This window comes from Oryza sativa, chromosome 5, assembly GCF_034140825.1.
Source record: "Oryza sativa Japonica Group chromosome 5, ASM3414082v1".
Classification (NCBI taxonomy): Eukaryota; Viridiplantae; Streptophyta; class Magnoliopsida; order Poales; family Poaceae; genus Oryza; species Oryza sativa.
The window spans coordinates 26087317-26098583 of record NC_089039.1 but is presented as its reverse complement, the minus strand read 5'-3'; the positions used below and the strand labels follow the sequence as shown (position 1 = coordinate 26098583).

At 54.1% G+C, this 11267-nt stretch overlaps 1 long non-coding RNA gene across 1 annotated transcript; it reads right to left on the bottom strand.

The window, feature by feature from the left end:
• Positions 1-8328: 8328 nt before the first annotated feature.
• LOC136356778 (uncharacterized) lies at positions 8329-10275 on the bottom strand. The gene is made up of 2 exons (XR_010741747.1): positions 9750-10275; positions 8329-9619 (listed from the first exon to the last, which is right to left on the bottom strand). It is a non-coding gene; the product is annotated as an uncharacterized lncRNA (long non-coding RNA).
• Positions 10276-11267: the final 992 nt, after the last annotated feature.

Here is an 11267-nt window from a genome sequence, read left to right as displayed (position 1 = left end):
TTTCGGATGGGCCGCCGGCCCATTCCCCTCCTTCCTCCCCCTCCTCCTTGCTGGGCCGGCCGCAGGCCGAGGGCCCAGCTTGGCAGCCGCCGCCCGCCTCCTCTCTCGGGGTCGCCGACAGGTGGGGCCCACCTGTCGGGTCTTTCCCCCACCTCCCGCCGATCCCGGCGCGCCGCCGCGCCGAAACCGCCGCCGCGCCCACGCCTCCGTCTCTCCCGGGCCACGTCGGCCACGCCCGCGCGTGCGCCGCGTCTCCCGCGCCCTTTCCCCTCTCCCTCCCGTTCGCGCCCGCGCCCGAGATGGCCGGGATTCGAAAACCGAATCCCGCCTCTCTCTCCTCCCCACTCCCCCACGTCGGCCGTCGAATCCCGCCGCTCCCGGCCACGTCCGGCTCCCTCTCCCCCTTTTTAAGCATCGCCGTCCTCCTCTCTCGCTTTTTCCCCATTTCGCCGATCTCTCCCGAGCTCCCCATCGCCTCCGCGCCGTGCAACCACCCGCCGCCGCCGCTTTTGCTACTCCGGCCGCCGCTAGCCGCCGCTAGGCTCGTCGCCGTCTCGCGCCGTCGCCGCCGTTAGCTTCGCGGGGTCGAGATCTACCTCGGCCGCCCCTTCCCCGTCGAGGTTCGCCGCCGGAGACCCATCCCCGTCGTGTGCCGGCAAGTGGCACCATGGCCGCCGCCTTCGGCCGGCGCTCTCGCCCTCCCACGCTCTTTCCTCTCTCTCTAATCCCTCTCCTGTTGTTCGTTAGGAGGTTCCGGAGCTCGTCCCGCCGTCGTCGTCGTCCTCCGTCGGCCGCCGTCGTCGACCGTTGTCGGTGAGGCTTCCCCCTCCTCTTTCTCCTTTTCCCCGTACCGTGTAACCGCGTGCGCGCCGCTTAGCCGCGTAGCCGCCGCTCCTCCTCTAGCCGCCGCTCCCCGCCGCCGGTCGGTCGCCTTCGGTCGCCGCCTTGCGCCGCTGCCGCATGCGCGCCGCCGCCGTGTGAGCGCCGCGCCGCCGGCGCCATGGTCGCCGCCGTCTCGCGCCGCGCCCGCGTGCCCCGGCCGCGAGGTCCCGCCGCCGTCCGATCTACCCTTGGGTAGATCGGGGCCGTCGGTTCGGCCGCCACGTGGCGCCGCCGCCCCTCCTTTTCCCCGTGCCGCTGACCCGTGGGCCCGCGCGCCGCCACCCCCTTTCTCTCTCTCCCGGTCGCTGACCGGTGGGCCCCGCCTGTCGGCGCCGCGCCCCCTCGCTGACGTCAGCCCTGGTTAATATTGCGCAATAAATTATTTAAGGATTTCTTTTATAGTAATAAACACAGTGAATCTTCTAAAATTCATATCTAATTCATCCGAGCTCCGTTTAATCCCATTCAAGTCTCAGTAAATCAAGAAAAATATGTAGAGTCCATTAAAAATGGTTTTGTTCTCTGTTTCAGTAGTCTTATAGCCTGTTTGCAATGTTTGCTTTGTATGTCGCTAGATTCCGATCCCTCCGACGCTCCGGTGTACTTCGAGATAGTCGCCGAGGTCCCTCCCGCAGCAGAGCAAGGCAAGTCATGCTTGTCACTTGAACATGTTGATCCTATATTGCAAATGCTCTATTGTTTTCTTTCAAATATTGCATTGTTTTATAATATCACTATGGGATGGATACCTATTGTTACAGCCATGCTTTTGGATATCATGCTCCTTTGTTAGCTTGGGTTATAACATGATTAGACTTTGGACTAGGAATTGCTTAGCCATGCTTAGTTCAACTAGCACACATTGGGGATCTCATTTAAAACCTAGACTATAGGTTTATATGATAATGTTGGTTTAATACCACCGCTCTGGTGTTGGTTAAATAAAATGAACCACATGGTGGGCTGTGGGTGCATGGTTTTGCTAGTCGCACCCATGGCAGTTAAGGACCGGTTCGCGGGATGCCCTGGAAGAATTTATCGTACTTACCACAAGCCAGCGTGGGCAACGGCTGGGCTTGTAGTGTAGCTTTCCTCTAGTCGACGCATCCAGGCAAGGGTGGGCGTGATGGAGCGGGGCGGGCCCTGCGACGGCCTCTGTCGCTTCCGGATTCACCTAGGCACGAGAGGGGACTGCCCGTCGCCCGCTGGGGACGGGGGTGAAACCTGAGGTGTGGTGTGCTTGGCTAGAGGGGGTTATGCGAAGGGTCCTGTCACGGCCTCTTTCCGGTATGTCGTGGTGGCATGTCGGCGCACGGAAACGTGTCGTGGGGCTGTGTCTTGTGGGTACAGTTGTACACCTCTGATCAGAGTAAAACTATTCGAATAGCCGTGCCCGCGGTTACGGGCGGTCAACCAGATTCACCGTGATTAGTCTCACCCTAGTGTAATCTGTTGAATTTGGATAGTTTAGGTGGATGGTTGGGCCTGTCGCAACGTGGGTCAGCGTTGGACAGCGGATGTTTAATACTGCTTAATTATTACAACTGTTTTCGCATTCAATTCCTGTTTATAAATGCCAGTATTTATGCAAATGAACCTGCTTAGCTATCCCTTGTTAAATCCCTGCATCATACCTCTATTCCGGTATGACTTGCTGAGTACAGTGGGTAGTACTCAGTCTTGCTCTACTTTTCCCCCCAACCTCAGAGCTCGAGTATGTGTCCGATGGCGGGTTCTCCGAGGAGTAGGCTTCGTCCGTGCCGTCGAGGATGCCTGTGGAGTGGTGTTCCCGCTGCAGTTCAAGTCAAGGATTAGCTCCAGTTATCTTTTGTTTTCCGCTGCATTTCTGTAAGACCTTTATATTGTTTGTAAGACGTGGATCTGTAGGTCAACATTGTCGTTTGTGTACCCCGGCTGGTCCTGGACGGGGGTTTTAATACACATTCTGCTTGGAATTCTATTCGGGAATTTCTGGGCGTGACATCCAGTCGGCCAGCCAGATTCTCGAAAGAGGAAGCTGGTTCTAAGTGACGACGAAGCCGATGATACCATCAGGAGGCCTGGAGACCGAGAGACAACCAAAAAACTACCAAAACAGGCTACTCCATGGAAGAAAACATCCAGTCGTCCTGTGCCAAAGATCAGGAAGTCTTCCAGGTGCAACTCATATAACGATCTTCCTTGCATTGATGCGCACCCATTGCGGTAATAACACTGATAATCAAATTTGCAGGAAACCATCTGATATAGATCCGTCTGGGAAAGACTCTGACCCGACTAACATGGACACAAGCTCTTCCAAAGAAACCGGGCCATCTGTTGAGGATCATCCGAGTGACAATCAGCCGGCAACCGACAATGTAGAACCCAGCAACGAGCCCCCGACTGGGAACCAGTCGGCCGAAGCTGAAGTCGGTGCTAACCAGGAGCCCCCGACTGGAAACCAGTCGGATGCAGGGCCAAGCCAAAAGGTTCCCGAGGTTGAAGCTCAAACGAACAGTCCTCTCGGGAAGGATGCCGACAGTGAATCAGAAACCAGATCTCCTGTGAAGACACCAAAGTCCACTCGTCCCCGACCGGGAATCATCACAGGTAGCCACGCTATCTGAAATCATTTTGATCCAACAGACTTTATTTAGCTGCTTCATCTTCATTCATGGATACACTAGGGCCAATAATTGGTTATGAAGAAGAAATCCTCCGGATACAAGCGGCTGAGGATTCACGCCCTCCGATTCTGGTCAAGTGGTGGGATGACAACATGCAGCCTCAAGGGATCGTGATAAATAAGCAAAAAGAGGACGAAGAGTTATGCCTACTGAAGAAGGCACTTGGTCAAGCAACCCGTATTGTAAATGTAAGCCCTCTGGTACTTGATTTCAACCATCTTGTTTGCCATTTAATTCATGTGCTCATTAAACTGTCTTGCAGAGGATTCATCTTAGGAACGAAGCCAAAACGGTAACCTTAGAGAGGTTAGTCCCTCATCTCGGAACCCTCGAAGCTACCAGGAATCAACTGCACGAAGCGAAAGAACTTGCCAGGAAGAATGAACATGATCTGAGGGATCGGATCGCTGAGCTCCAGGAATCAAATTTTGAACTGAGTGGCTCATCAAAAGGTACGCACAAACTCTGCTCAACTGACTCATAATGTTATCTTTGCAATCTTGATTAACCGTAATCAATGTAGTGCAAGCTGCCAAGATATCTCAGTTGGAGAAGCAGGTTCAAATTCTGGAAAATGACAAGGCAGAACTAGCGAGACAAAGAGACCTGGCTTTAAAGGAAGTTGAAGGTATCAACAATCAATACCTCAAAAGCCAATATCCTCCATATACTGACTTATTAATGTGAATCTGTTGATGCAGACCGCAAGATCAAATCTCAAGCTCAATTCGACGTCCTGGTTGGCAAGATCAAAAAACTTGAAGGAACCCGGGATGAGGTTGCTAACGCTGCTACCCCAATTGTTTAAGCAATGTTTTTCAATAACGCCGGTTCGAGTACACTTGATGCTGCCGAAATCTTCGACAAGCTGAGAGTCGCTCCAGATACTTACTTCAAGAACATCAAAGAAGCTGGGAGTATGGGAGCAAGTCTGGCGTTGGCGATGACCAAATCCCTTTATCCAAGAGTTGATATTGATGCCATTGATGGCTTTGCAGACGGGACGAGCGAAGAAGCTGCTCTTGACCTCATCAGTGATGCGCAGAAAGCGGCTGACAAAATTGCTGCTGATGTAGTTGAGAGATTCCAAGATGTCGACCTTCGGCCGACTAGGTCTGATAAGTCTGATGATGAAAAAACTGATACTGATTAATGTACCAATGATTTTGATGATTAATGATGATGGAGGCACAATTTGTACAATACTGATGAATTTATGCTGTGCTTGATATCTTAACTTAGCTCCTGATTTCTTAAAAGTTTTTGTCAAACCTTGTTGAGCCTAAAACCCGCAAAAGTTGTTAAAAAACTTTCAGTCCTCATTGACTAAGCCAAGAAATCAAACAGAGCAATGATACATCAAGTAAGCAAATTGAATTGATAAGCAGTCAAATAGGAAAGATACAAGCAAGATGCCTAAGCATAAAATCGACGAAGGTGTTCAATATTCCAAGAATTATTGATGAGAGTACCGTCTTCGCGCTTTAGTCGATAAGAACCTGGCCGAGTGACTTCAGCAATTATGAACGGTCCTTCCCATAAGGGAGATAATTTATGCCGATCCTGTGTTGTTTGAATTTTCCTCAGAACCAGGTCGCCGACTAAAAAGGCTCGCGATCGAACATTCCGATTATCATAACGGCACAACCCTTGCAAATATCGAGTCGACTGAATTAAAGCTGCTTCTCGGGCTTCTTCTAGTCGGTTGATGTCGTCTACTCGACCCTCTTCATAGCCCTCCTCGTTGAAGTTCCGAAATCGTAGTGATTCAAATTCCACTTCACTCGGCAACATTGCTTCTGCGCCATAAACCAAAAAGAACGGCGACTGGCCGGTAGCCCGACTAGGAGTAGTGCGTAAAGACCAAAGTACGGACGGCAGCTGATCTACCCACTTGCCAGCATAGGGGCGTAGTCGGTCGAAAACTCGTGCTTTGATCCCTTGCAGTATCATGCCGTTAGCGCGCTCAACTTGTCCGTTACTCATAGGGTGTGCCATGGAGGCATAACAAATTTTAATGCCGAAGTCTTCACAAAAGTCTTTAAATGCTCCGCTAGTGAATTGAGTGCCATTATCAGTAATGATCCGATTAGGTACCCCAAACCGATGCACAATATTGATGAAAAAATCTCTAGCTTTATCTGCTGTGATCGTGATGACCGGTTTAGCCTCAATCCACTTGGAGAATTTGTTGATAGCCACAAAGAGATGCGTGTAACCACCGACTGCCCTTTTAAATGGGCAATGATGACGTCGTCAGTGATGTCGGAGATCTTGTTGCGTTGTTCGGAAAAGCGTCGGATGTAATCTCGAAGGGATTCTCCAGACTTCTGAACGACGTTGTAGAGATCGAACTGTGTGCCGGGGCGTTCAAAGGTGCCCTGGAAGTTGGCGATGAAGTGATCACGAAGTTCCGCCCATGATCCGATCGTGCCACGGGATAGTCCGTGGAGCCAGGATCGGGCGGAGTCCGCTAGGGCCACAGGTAGATAGTTTACCATGGCTTTGCTGTCTCCTCCTGCTGCGCGGATTGCGAGACCATAGACGGTGAGCCAAGACTCAGGGTTGGTGGTGCCGTCATACTTCTTGATTCCAGTTGGCTTAAAGCCGGCTGGCCAATCCACTCAACGCAGGTCATTAGTGAAGGCAGCTACTCCGTCCACGTCGTCGTCGTAGCGATCTGGTGAATGGCGGTGACCTCGTGCTGCACGGCGCTGGTTGATCGTGTTGCAAAGGTCGACGGGACGCTGGTGAGGTGGAGAGCGAGGCCGTTCGACCCGGCGCTCCCTGTGACGTTCGGGAGGCGAGTGAACAAATCGTTCGTCGTGACCCCTGCTCCTGTGACTAGATCCTGTGCCGATGATACTGAGGGTTGGCTGATGATAATCATGAGATCGGAAGTGAGGGACTCGGCTACCAGTCGGGGTGCGGGTGCTTGCGGAGTTGGCTGGAACCGAGGCAGCGATCATGGTCTTCGTCTGGTTCAAGATGTTGACAACATGATCGGCTTGGTTGAGTGCGTCTTCCTTGAGGAGGGTGTCGAGGAGAGTGATTGCTGTAACCGCGTTCTGCTGGGGGGTGCGAAAGACCGCTGTTCCATCGACGTCTTGTTGCCCAATGAGCTCTCTCGCTCGGCGCCCAGATTCCAAGGAGCGTTGCCGTCGATCTTCAGCCTTCTTTGCAATTCGTTCGCGATCTTGTTGCTCACGCTGTAGTCGTTCTCGCTCCTGTCGCTATCGCTCTTCCTCCAGTCGGCGACGTTCAGCTTCTTGCCGTGCGCGATCTTGGTCCGCTTCTCGGGCTTGGCGATGTTCCTCCGTTTCGTTGTCAGCCATGAATACGCCGAAGAAGAGGGGCGTGTAGTTATCCTCATAACTGTCGTCGAAGTTGTCGAGGTCGCCGTGGTCATAGTGGTAGCCGAAATCGTCGTAGTCGAGGATCTCGGTTGGTCGAGAACTGACGCCGGGGGAGCTGAGGTAGCCATCCAAATCTTTCGTCGAGACTGTCCCAAGAGGTTGGAGTATAATGTCAACCTCTCTGGATCTAGATTGGATCGGGGCCGAAGCCGGAGCTCGCCTAGATCTTCGAGTGGGAGATGTCTTGGCAGTGAAGACAACGGCCAAATCATCAGGAAGTTTCATCAGGATTGAGGGATAGGACCCGTCGTCTTGATCCGGTCGCGGAAGAGTAGATTGGATCTCGTCCGAGTGGTTTAGAGCCGACTCGGGAGAGATGATCTTGGAGTAGGCCTCGGCCGAGTTCGGAATACCGAATGGCACGAGGACCTGGTTTCTCCCCGACTGGTTTGAGTCCGAGTCAAGGAGAGAGATCTTGCCGAAGTCGTTGGTGATGAAGTTGAGGCTGCCGAACCGGAACGCCTGCCCGGGAGGAAAGGCGAAGTCGTCGATGCCAGAAACGAAACCCATCGCACTTAGTCGGCGAGAACTTGACGCTACCCCTACCTGGCGCGCCAACTGTCGAAACAAGATTTCGGCAATAATAAAAGGGGGTGGCTATCAAGCTAGGAAAGTGGATGGGTTTGGAGACAATGAATTTTATACAGGTTCAGGCATTCTTATTCAAGAAGTAATACCCTACTCCTGTCCGGGGATGATTCCGCCGAGTATGTTATTGATTGTATAAATTGAAAAAAAAAATCGCCCCCCAAGAGGCACACGGACCCTCCTTATATAGGGGAAGGAGTCCTCTTTACAAAATACAGTCCATATCCTAACGGAATATGGAATTATAGATAAAATACAATCGTAACCGACTAGGACACCGGGTATTTTCTATCCTAACGGAATATGGAATTATAGATAAAATACAATCGTAACCGACTAGGATACCGGGTATTTTCTTGACATACAAGTTTAGAATCTAACCCGAGTCCTCATAAAGATATTCTATCTATATTTGGTACCGTATATCCAGCTAGAATATAACCGCCATGTAGATATGGGGTAACCATAATCTCCACACATATTAACGATTGACTTAGAGATGGACCCAAAGTCTCAGGTCACTTGGGCCATAGACCCAGGCCGAAGATTAAAAGTCCACTATAATGATCAAATTCATCATGTAATTTTAAACATGACCTAAAATACAATAAGCTAGTCTTGGCTTTTGGGTTAAGGTTGAACGACAAATAACTTGCAACCTCAAATGCTAAAACGGGAGCAATGTTGTACTCGCATGCCGTAAAAAGCCTAACAGACAAATGCTTTAAGCCCAACTACTGCACTGTCAGCCCGGTGGGCTTCCTTTCAGTGGCCTGCTAGGCCAGGCATGCCTAATCCATAGCGAGGCCCATAATCAAGTGTACACTAAGGATGTATTCTGGACTTCCTATCGTCCAGGGCCAGTCTTAGTACTCGTCATGTGAAGGAAAAAGTACAACCAAGGTCCCTCAACTTCTCATCGAGATACAAAATTATCCTCAAACCGCAAAACTAGATATTTCGCATCCCTTAACTAATCAAAACAGGTCACAGAAGGTCCCTCGACGGTTTTGATCCCGATTATGAGTTAGCGTGGGACCTACATGGCCTCACATTTCTTTCCCCTCATATCCCTCCACGTCATCATCTCTTTTCCCTCCTTTCCCTTCCTCCTCCCCCTCCTCTCTCTCTCTCTCTCTCTCCTCTCGCATGCCAGCAGGGAGAGGAGAAGGTTCGGCGGCTGGCGACAGGCGACGGGGTGGCCGGTGAGCTCTACAAATCCGGCGTCGGCGTCAGCTTGGTGGTGGCGGCGAAGCGCGGGGAGGCCGGCGTCGTCATCGCCTTGTCGGAGGCATCGGGGTGCGGCAACATCGAGCAGTCGGCTTGGCGGCAGCGGGCGAGCGGTGGCGGGCAAGACCGCTCTCGGCGCACCGCCTTGTGCCACCGCTCCTAGCCCGCCGCCGCCGCGTCGCCCCTTCTCCGGTGTCTGCCGCCGGTGAGCAGGACGGGCGTAGTGCTGCTGCTCCTCGTCGCCGTGGTGGTGGCAGCGGCGACCGCGTACGCTTGCTTTGAGGACTGCTCGCCCGCCATCTCCCATCTTGCCTTCTTCTCCCATCGACTGCCTCCTTCTCCCATCTTGCCCGCCACCGCTCGCCCACCGCCGCCAAGCCGACTGCTCGACGTTGCCGCACCGTGATGCCTCTGACAGGGCGACGCCGACGCCGGCCTCCCCGCGCCATCCAAGGAGCTCCACCTCTGCTTCCATTAGAGCGAGCTCCGGGCTCATATAGCCGCAGGGCGACGCCGACTATCGCTAGCTCCCCTGATGCCGTCTTCGTCGCCGGCGCCACGAGCTCGAGGACACGCACGAGTCAGAGCCAGCGCACGCCGCCGCCGCCGCACGACTCGTGGCCCCTCCCGTCGGTACTATTCCTGCCATCGCCGCTCCTCCGCCGTCGTCGGCCACCGATGCCCTACTCCACGGCTCCACGCCTGCGACCTCTGCTCCGCCAGTCTCCTCCCCACCCGGCGCGGCGGCCTGCTCCCGCGTCGCCTGTCGCCAGCCGCCGCACCTTCCCCTCTCCCTGCTCGCCCCGTCGACCTCCTCCCGACCCACCGGCGGGCCTGCAAGAGGAGAAAACTGAGTGAGAGAGAGAGAGAGAGAGAGAGAGAGAGAGAGAGAGAGAGAGAGAGGAGGAAGGGAAAGGAGGGAAAAGAGATGATGACGTGCGGCAGGTTCGGCGGCAACTAGTACCTCTACTACGTGCCGACCTCCGACCGGCCGTGCAAGCGTGTGCAGACGGCGGAGCGAGCTCGTCCAAGAGGGCGCCCATGGCGTTCGTCACGCTGCTCGTCTCGGCCGTCGTGGTGGCGCTCGTGCTGTGCCTGTGCTGCAACCGGTCGAGCCGCGTCCGCGACTTCGACCTCGCCCATGCGGTGGTGGCGGCGACGGTCTCGACGAGAGGCCGCCGGTGTACATGGTGAAGCAGGTCTCGACGACGGGGAAGCGGAGCGCGTCGTGGCTGGGGAAGAGGACGGGGTCGTCTCTCCGCGGGCACCGGCGCGCCGCGGGAGGAAAAGGAGGGGAAAGACATGTGGGACCCACGTGGGTCCCGCGCTGACTCAGCTGTCACATAGACTAAAACCGGGGTTAAAACCGTCGAGGGACTGGTTTTGATTAGTTAAGAGACGCGAGATATCTGGTTTTATGATTTGAGGATAATTTTGTATCTGGTTTTATGATAAGTTGAGGGACCTTGGTTGTACTTTTTCCTCGTGTGAAATATTCGAGCTCGGACTTCAGCGAGGCCTCCCTTGTGCATCAAACCAGCGGGCAAGAACATGCAGCAACGCGTGGCCGGGCCCAAAACCAAGGAGTGGTACGAGCACCCGTGCAGGTGCAAAACAGGAGTACCATTGTACCCACATGATGAGTAACTCCCCGACTAGCAGCTACTACAACGTAATTTCACTGCCAAATCCACATCCTGCAACACCAGCAAACACATCGCGTACTTGTAGTACTTACCATGGTTCCAGTAGCCACCAGCACAGTAGTCAGTAGGCCGCAGCACCGCCACAGCGAGCGTATCGATCGAACTATCAATGCATCAATCGTCTCGCCGACCACAGCGATCCAACACACATTTACAGCCCGACGCTTTGCACCGATCCGTAAAACCTCTTCAATGCGCCTGGACCCGGTGGAGGACGCAGCGCGCAGCACCGTCCGTCGAGGCCCACACACGCGCGCACGCGGCGAGTCGGCCCAAAGCCTCGGCACGGGGCTCGCGGACTGCACTTGGGGCAGGGGGGTGGTGGGGGTCCCCCTCTCGGTTAAAAACTCGAATGCCACGCGTAGCGGGCCACAGGTCTAGAACTGCGACGGAAATGGCTAGCTACCTCGTTGCACAGGGCTCGCAGTTGCAGCATTGCAAGGGGACCAAGGGGGGGTCCAGTTGATCCCTCCCTGCCAGTGTCAGCGAGCCGGGATTCCTCACAGGCTCGGCGACGCTGCCGTTTGGTCCGCCTTCGCCGCCATTATGGCCGTAGCTTAACCTTTAGCCTTGATTACACTCTGCTCGCGAGTGTGGACTACTACGTTGCTGCTGCTGCTGCCTCCGGCCATTACACACCAAAAGCGTGCGGTTCGTGCAGGACTAGATTTCGTTCTGGCGAGAACGGAGCGTGTACCACTGCATGAGGAGTAAATTTGTTTACGTACCACGGCGCCAGCAAAGTACTCGATCGCTAGCTACACGGTGACCACATA